At 34.4% G+C, this 7,173-nt stretch overlaps 1 protein-coding gene across 1 annotated transcript in view; it reads right to left on the bottom strand.

Annotated features, from left to right (window-relative positions):
- The window catches only part of metrn (meteorin, glial cell differentiation regulator), a 48,177-nt gene that overhangs the window by 5,680 nt on the left and 35,324 nt on the right, over positions 1-7,173 (bottom strand). The gene's annotated exons all lie outside the window — the stretch shown is intronic.

Here is a 7,173-nt window from a genome sequence, read left to right as displayed (position 1 = left end):
AAAAATACAAATTAACTTGTGTGTTGAGTGAGTGAATGCGCATACATGATTGGAGGGCTAAAAAAAGCCTGCAGGTATTTTCAAACATACATCTGAAGTACTTTTATGTAAAGGAATGTGCTCCAAGCTTAGTTAATGTTTACTACTAAACAAAATATCTGCATAAAAATAAGATTTTATTTAGGAAAAATCCTGCATTTACCTTAAAGTACCTTAAACTGTTAACAATTGGAAATATACCTATTAGTAAAACAGTAAACTAAACCAAAGCTCAAATAATTAGACCCCAATCTTAAACTGGTAAAAAAACAACTTTGATTTAATTTGTTGTGAACAAGAACAATTTAAGGAAGGAATTTTTATTTATTTAAAAAAACAAAAGAATAAGAACATTTCCAACAAAATTAGGATACTTTTCCCGCTGGTTTTACAACACATTCTCATATGTTGGCACATTATTTTGAACCTTACTGATAATAATAAATAAATGTTTGTTATCACCACCATACCTCACACTTCTACACATTGATCACAGACATGTCCTTAAATTCCATACTGTGACCAAACCATGTTTTTGTAAAGTGTTCTGAAGTGTTCTGACGTTACTTGTGTTCATTACCCAGACTGTTTCATAATTTTACTCCTGACGCAGACATACAAAAACTTTTTCAGGTAGTTCTTATTAACGGTCATTTAAAAGTTCTGTCACCCCTCAGACTTCTCTTTGATTAGAAATAGAACTTTCAAATTTTAGAAATGATTTGAAATTTTAAGCTTTTACTGTTTCAAGCATTCATCAAATGTTCATCTGACAAAATGAGGTTCAGTTTTATAGTACTTTTACTAGAATAAAATTGAAAATGAAAAAAAAAAAATACAAATGTTCCTGAAGTAGAAAACAGTCTAAATCTACCACACTTAATTTGTGTTTGGAGTAGAAAACCAAAAATCTTCTAATGTTTAAAATACTTTTTAAAAATGTAAATAAAATTGGAGAAAAGTGATATCAAAGTTGTAAAACTTTTCTGTACCAAACTTACTTGGGAGCATGTTTTGCATGAATAGATTCATGTTAATTGGATTTGATTTGATTTATTGATTCATTTCAAGCATTAAAAATATTTGAATTCCGCAATTAAAAAAAACTACAAAACACAAATTGGAACATCAAACCCTTAATCCGGCTTAAAAATCCTCAATACGCGATTTTGCAAAAACACATAGTGTGGTGTTTAAATATGAGCTAAACCTTAAATTATCCTCAAAAATCTTAGTTGATTCCAAATTAACCAAAAAAAGCTTGTTGCTTAATTACTAGCTAAATTCCAAAGTACCCTTACATTCCTAAGTAAACTAAACTATTCAAAAACATTAGCCTGTTGCTAAAATAGAAGCTGAACTCTAAATTAGAATATAAAAAACCCAAGTAGATAACAAATTAGCCAAAAATGTTAGCATGTTGCTAAAATATTAGCTAAACTCAAAATTAGCATAAAAAAACCTCGAGTCAAATTAGCCAAAAAAAACTAGCACATTGCTAAAATACTAGCTAAACTCCAAAATAACTTAAAAATCCTCAGTAAAATTGGTAAAAAAAAAACGTTAGCCTGTTGCTAAAAATATAAGCTAAACTTAAAAGTAGCCTAACCAACCTCTGTAGATAATAGCCAAAAATGTTAGCCTCTTCCTAGATAAACTCTAAAAATAGCCTTACAACCTAAATAAAATTGAGATTGAAAACTTAATTTCTGAGTATTTCTTTATTCTAATGTGGTGAATTGGAGCAGATGAAAAAATGCAGATGGAAAAAGAAACTACGACAAGCCTCAAACTTCCTGTTCTGCTCCATTCTGATGCATCAACTTGCAGACAAATAGATCCCTAAACGTCTTTGTTTTCCAAATCTGAGTAGGGATATGGCTCAAAACAGAACGGCCGGATAGCTCCAATATAGCTCATTTTTGCTGCACCAGTAGCCTGTAAGCTAGTGGGAGAGTGTAAACAAAAGGATGATGGGAAGTAGGGGCAGGCTGATATAGTGCTAACGGTCCCACCCACAACTCAAAGGTAAATTGCTAATGAACTACTGTCACTATGTTTGTTTTTTGCTAAAAACTGCAAAATTTGAATCAAAATTCTTTTACGTAAGCTTTGAAAATAGATCAAAAGATGATTAACTTAAAGCTCAATTGTTAAAATGGCGGTTAAACTACCCCACCTGAGTATGTTTGAACTCTATTCATACTCCAGCCTGAATTGTCTTTTAGCAAACACGTTGGCTTCCTTTGAACTTCAGTGAATTTCTCAGACACAGCAGATATGATGGTATTTGGCCCCTCCTGGTCGTTCCGCCCGTTCCCCTCTCCCCTGCTGCGCCTCCCTTTCAGGTTGCGGTATTTATAACCAAATCAAATCTTCTTTTAAACCAATGGTGCCATCCATCTCCCTGAGCCAAGCCACGTTGGGTGTGTGTGTGACTGCTGAACTCTAGGCCCCCCTCTCACCGAGTTATGATAAAGCTGCAGACCAGCTCAAAGGGCCATGTACAGAAATCCAGCTGCTTCATTGTCTGCAGCAGGACGAAGCTTTGTTTTCCGCGCGGCATTTCAAAGCAGCCGAGTTTAAAGCTCAGAGCTGTGGGGTGTTGGGAGGTTATTTAGTCAAAACACAATGAATATATCAGGGCTTAAAGAGACTCTTTGAATATGGGACTGCATGCACGTATGCACAGCGTGGTCGTGCAAAGTCAAATTTACAGATTTGCTTTCAGTATGTCTAATTAAAATCATATAATCTGACATTTAAAGCATTTTTGGGGCTAATTTTGTGTTGATTTAATTTTATATTCTCCTAAAATTGATCCATAATTTGTTGGTTTCATAGATCATTTCAGCCTAACTGCAAAAAAACCACAAACTGCAGGTTTGAGGTTGAAATCAAACCGTGTCTGAGTTACACTTTAAGGTCAGTCTGTTAATGTGAACCAGCAGCAGAACAGCCAGTCTCACTTCCACAGCCCAGACAAGGCCACCGTTGACTGTAACGAAACACTGCCTGCTTTTCCTCATACTTTAACCACCGTACCATAGAGGGCTGGCTCTCTGCGTTCTCACCGACCCGCCAAAGCCATCTTCAAAAAGCTCCTCTATGCATACGAGAGTTTTCGTGCACGTGTCGGCCCTGTGTGTATTTGCTCTGTACATTGTACCGCCGTTTGTGGTGTCACGTCCAAACACTTGAGAGGATGTTGCGACAGTGTGGTGTGAGAGGCATTTATGGAACCTTGACATTGTTTGCAACTTTCTCTCGCTGTCTCTTCCTGCTGTTTCAATTACAAAGAGGTTTTTTTTGGTCACAAAACACAAAATTTCAGCTAAATTTTAGATCAGAACCAACTGGAAACACTTTAAAGTTCCACTCAAATCATATTTTTTATACATGTTCAATTGCGTTTAATTATAATGATTCAGTTTCTAGCCACAAAAAACCTCAAAACTATTATTTTCTTAAATATAGTTTGAGTTGTGGGCGGGACGGAGTAACTCCGCCCCCTTTCCCCTCCCCATTGTGTAGCAGAGCAAGGAGCTAGTCCGTTCTACGTCGCAAGTAAGCTATTTTTCAAACTGCATTTTTTCGTCTGCTCCTGATTCACAATAATTTGAACAAAGAAATCTTAATTTTCTTTATATATGTCCTTCATCATCCAAAAAGTGCTACAAGAACATGTTATAAACAACAGAAACACTTTTTTTTCTGGAGTCGATCCTTAAGACCAAGCAACAAATAATAGAGCTTGTTGGTTTTCAATGGAAAGAAGTTGCTGACAGCTTAATTGAAAATTAAGAAAAGTATTGCAAAATTATGATATTGAAATATGTATTCATATGATCAACAAAAAAAGTTGAAAGAAAATAACTTTAGTGCCTGTTTATTTACATGTAAACAAAAAATGTGATTCCCAAATTCATGCTGGAGGTGAAATTCTGCCTTAACTTCTGCATGAATATGAATCTTAGCCACAGTAAATAAAACGTTTTTGACCGTCATAAACCCTCAAGTTTACACTGAAAAAATACAACCAAAAATGAAATATCGATTTGACCACTTTCTGCCAATCACAGTGATTAAGAACAAAACAGTCTTCAAAAATTAAATGTGTTTAAACTCTGAAATGCAGCTTAAATCCTGGTTTACCATGTCACTTCAGTTTCAATCTGATTACAGCTTTTTCCTTTGCTGCACAAAGTCATCTATTTGATTACAACAAGACCTTGCACTCATACTATGATATTCAGCTATAAGACAAAGATTAAAAAAAAATCTAAATTGTGGGAAAAATATTTAAATCCACTTAGATCAGGGATACTGAAGTGAGAAAAAGCCTTGGTCTCCTGAGAGTCAGACAGAAAAATGACAAGCATGTGTTTGTGCTCTGATAAATAACTCATATGATGTTTTATTGTTTGGATTTAAATTAAATTAAAACTTTATCCATGAATGATTAATGTTTAAAGTTTTTCCCTCCATGGAAAACTTATCCAAACAGCATTTAAAACTGCACAAAACAGAAAAAAACTACATTTTTTGAGTTTTTTTTTTTCAAAATAAAATAACATATGTGCCCATTTGAAAAAATGATATCTTTCAACTGCTTTGTGTGTTTTGGCTAATCTAAGTATTTTTCTTTTTTTTCTCTTTAGTTTTTTATGGCTAATTTGACATTTAGCTAATATTTTAGCTGGCTATTAGCTTCAATGTTTTTAGCTTCAGTGTTTTCAGCTATCAATTTCAGCATCTCCAACTATCAGCACTAGCATCTTCTGCAGCCAAATTCAGCTTACAGGTTTCACACTAGCATTATTGCAGGTAATGCTATATATGTACAGTAGTTCATAATTATGTTAAAAAGTTACGGTTTTAAAGTTTTAAAAATTTTGTTTTAGAGTGTTAAATAAATGTTTATCTTGTTCTCTAGGAAAATAAAGTTAATGTCTTCCATCTACAACCTACATTTAGGTTAAATGTATTTAATCACACATGTTTTCTAGCATTTTCAGTGTGAATTTCTTTTTATTTTTTAGGCTAAAATTACTTTTTTTCATTTATTTATTTTTTACGTGTTACTTAGAAGTCGATGCTTTTCCATCAAAGTCACTTCATGAGTTTCTGCATTAAGCGCTCCTCTGTGATGAGTCAGTGAGATTAGCGAACGTGTCATTTTCCCATCTCTCCATGCAGGTGAGGGGCTCCTGCACAGCAGTCAGCATGGAAAAGCAAGCAGAGGCTCTGAGAAACGCCGGGAGGAGAGACAAACTTGTGCTGATTTTTGCCATGCGAGCCCCCATGAGAGCTGGATGTGAAAACTGACACCTGTTCTCTCACTGCATTTTCTCAGGAAGCCCGTCGTGTGTGTGTTTATTTGGATGACAGTAAATTTCTCATTGTGCCTCTTAGATGTAAAAGTGTGTTTGTGTATGTGGGGGGGTGTTTTAGTGTAAAATTCAGTGGGAAAAGAATGCAAGAGGGTCCTTCATCAGATAAACAGAGAAGACAGAGCTGATAGCAAACACAGCTGGAAACACACAAAAAATGTCAAAAATGCTCTTTAATGGACTTTTAAATGTGTAATAAGTCACTTGGCTTCACAGTAACATCATTTTTAAGTAAAATTAATGTTTTTTTTTAGCAGGATCTGCAGTTATATTTTTAAAAATATCTTTTGTTCTGGAGTGCAGATTTTTGTCAGTTTCAGGATATACTGAAATAAAACAAAAATAAAATCAAAATAGTCTGAGTGATTTTTGTGTTTTCCTTTTCTTTACTGCACTGCCTTTCTTTCACTGAAAAGACTACAAAAATAACCTAATTATAGAGTGTGGGGTTAAAGGTCACAGCTGGGTGACCTGAGGGGCTTTTCATTAGCAAAATGGAGGGAAGATGCTGCATGTGTCTGAAATGAACCTCCACTCATTGTGCTCACATCTATCAGTCTGTTTTATTGAATTTTACACTTTTTAAGTATGAACTTTTTTTTATTTTATGTTTACAGTTTCTCAATCTTATAAAACATACATGGTCTGGTTTCAGAAAAACTAAGAAAAATATTGTTTTTTTCAAAATAAAAGCATTTTTAGTCATATCGGATACCTATAATAATAATCCACTTCATTATATTAAAATATAAAGACATTAAAGATACTAAAATACAACAGAATGCAAGAGATGAATAAGGTTAGAAGAATTAACTCCAAAAATGAGTTTTGGGTCATGTTATTGTACATATCAAACCTTGATCATTGAAGGTATCAGTATCAGTGTTCTGTCTAACTTTCTTAGATTTGTTTCTCAGTTTTTGCTCAAAGCAGACATTTAAACAGCAGAGCAAATAGTTAGCTATTTGCTAACTTTTTCAGACTTTATAAAAACTGATCTGAAAGGAGAGGTTTGATCCATTCCCCTATCTCACTATAAAACATCAGCGCCATTGAACCGACTTCCAGCAATCAGTAGCCTTGATTTGTTTTGTAATGATTCCCACATTCCTCGCTGTTTGAAATACACAAGGAAGTACTTTAGCTGGAGTTCAAACAGGCCAGGCTCTTTTAAAGTGGTTTCTCACACAAAAGTCGTCCCTGTTAACTCTGAGGATTTTACTTTTCACTGTAAATGTTTGATCAGCAGCAGCAGGCGAGGATCAAAAAGCCAAAGAACTTATTAAAATCGCCACAGAATGTTGAAGATGTTTTGTGTGGTATGTGAGGTTTTTGGCTAAATTTATACTCCAAAGATCTTTAGATCTTAGCCAGACTGAAACTCATGCTCTGATGTTTGATAGTGTGTAGGACACATGTGTCAAAGTGAGGGCCCGGGAGCCGAATCAGGTCCACTGGGTAATTATATCCGGCCTTCCAGATCATTTTATTTTACTGTTATTTCTGCCCCGATGTTATCTTGTTTTGGCTACTTTAGGCTTTTTTATTTTATTTATTTTTTTAGGCTATTTGAATTTAGGCCAAAATTTTAGCTACATGCTAGCTGTTTTGGATACGTTAGGCATTTTTTTAGGCTGTTTTGGAGTTTAACTAATATTTAAGGCAACATACTAGCTATAAGGCTTTTTAAAGTTTTTAGGCTGTTTTAGAGGCTAATATTTATTTGCTAGTTGTGTAAGTG

The sequence above is a fragment of the Oryzias melastigma genome, linkage group LG19 (genome assembly GCF_002922805.2).
Source record: "Oryzias melastigma strain HK-1 linkage group LG19, ASM292280v2, whole genome shotgun sequence".
Taxonomy (NCBI): Eukaryota; Metazoa; Chordata; class Actinopteri; order Beloniformes; family Adrianichthyidae; genus Oryzias; species Oryzias melastigma.
Note: the sequence above shows the minus strand (reverse complement) of the source record. Positions and strands in the feature narration are given on the sequence as shown.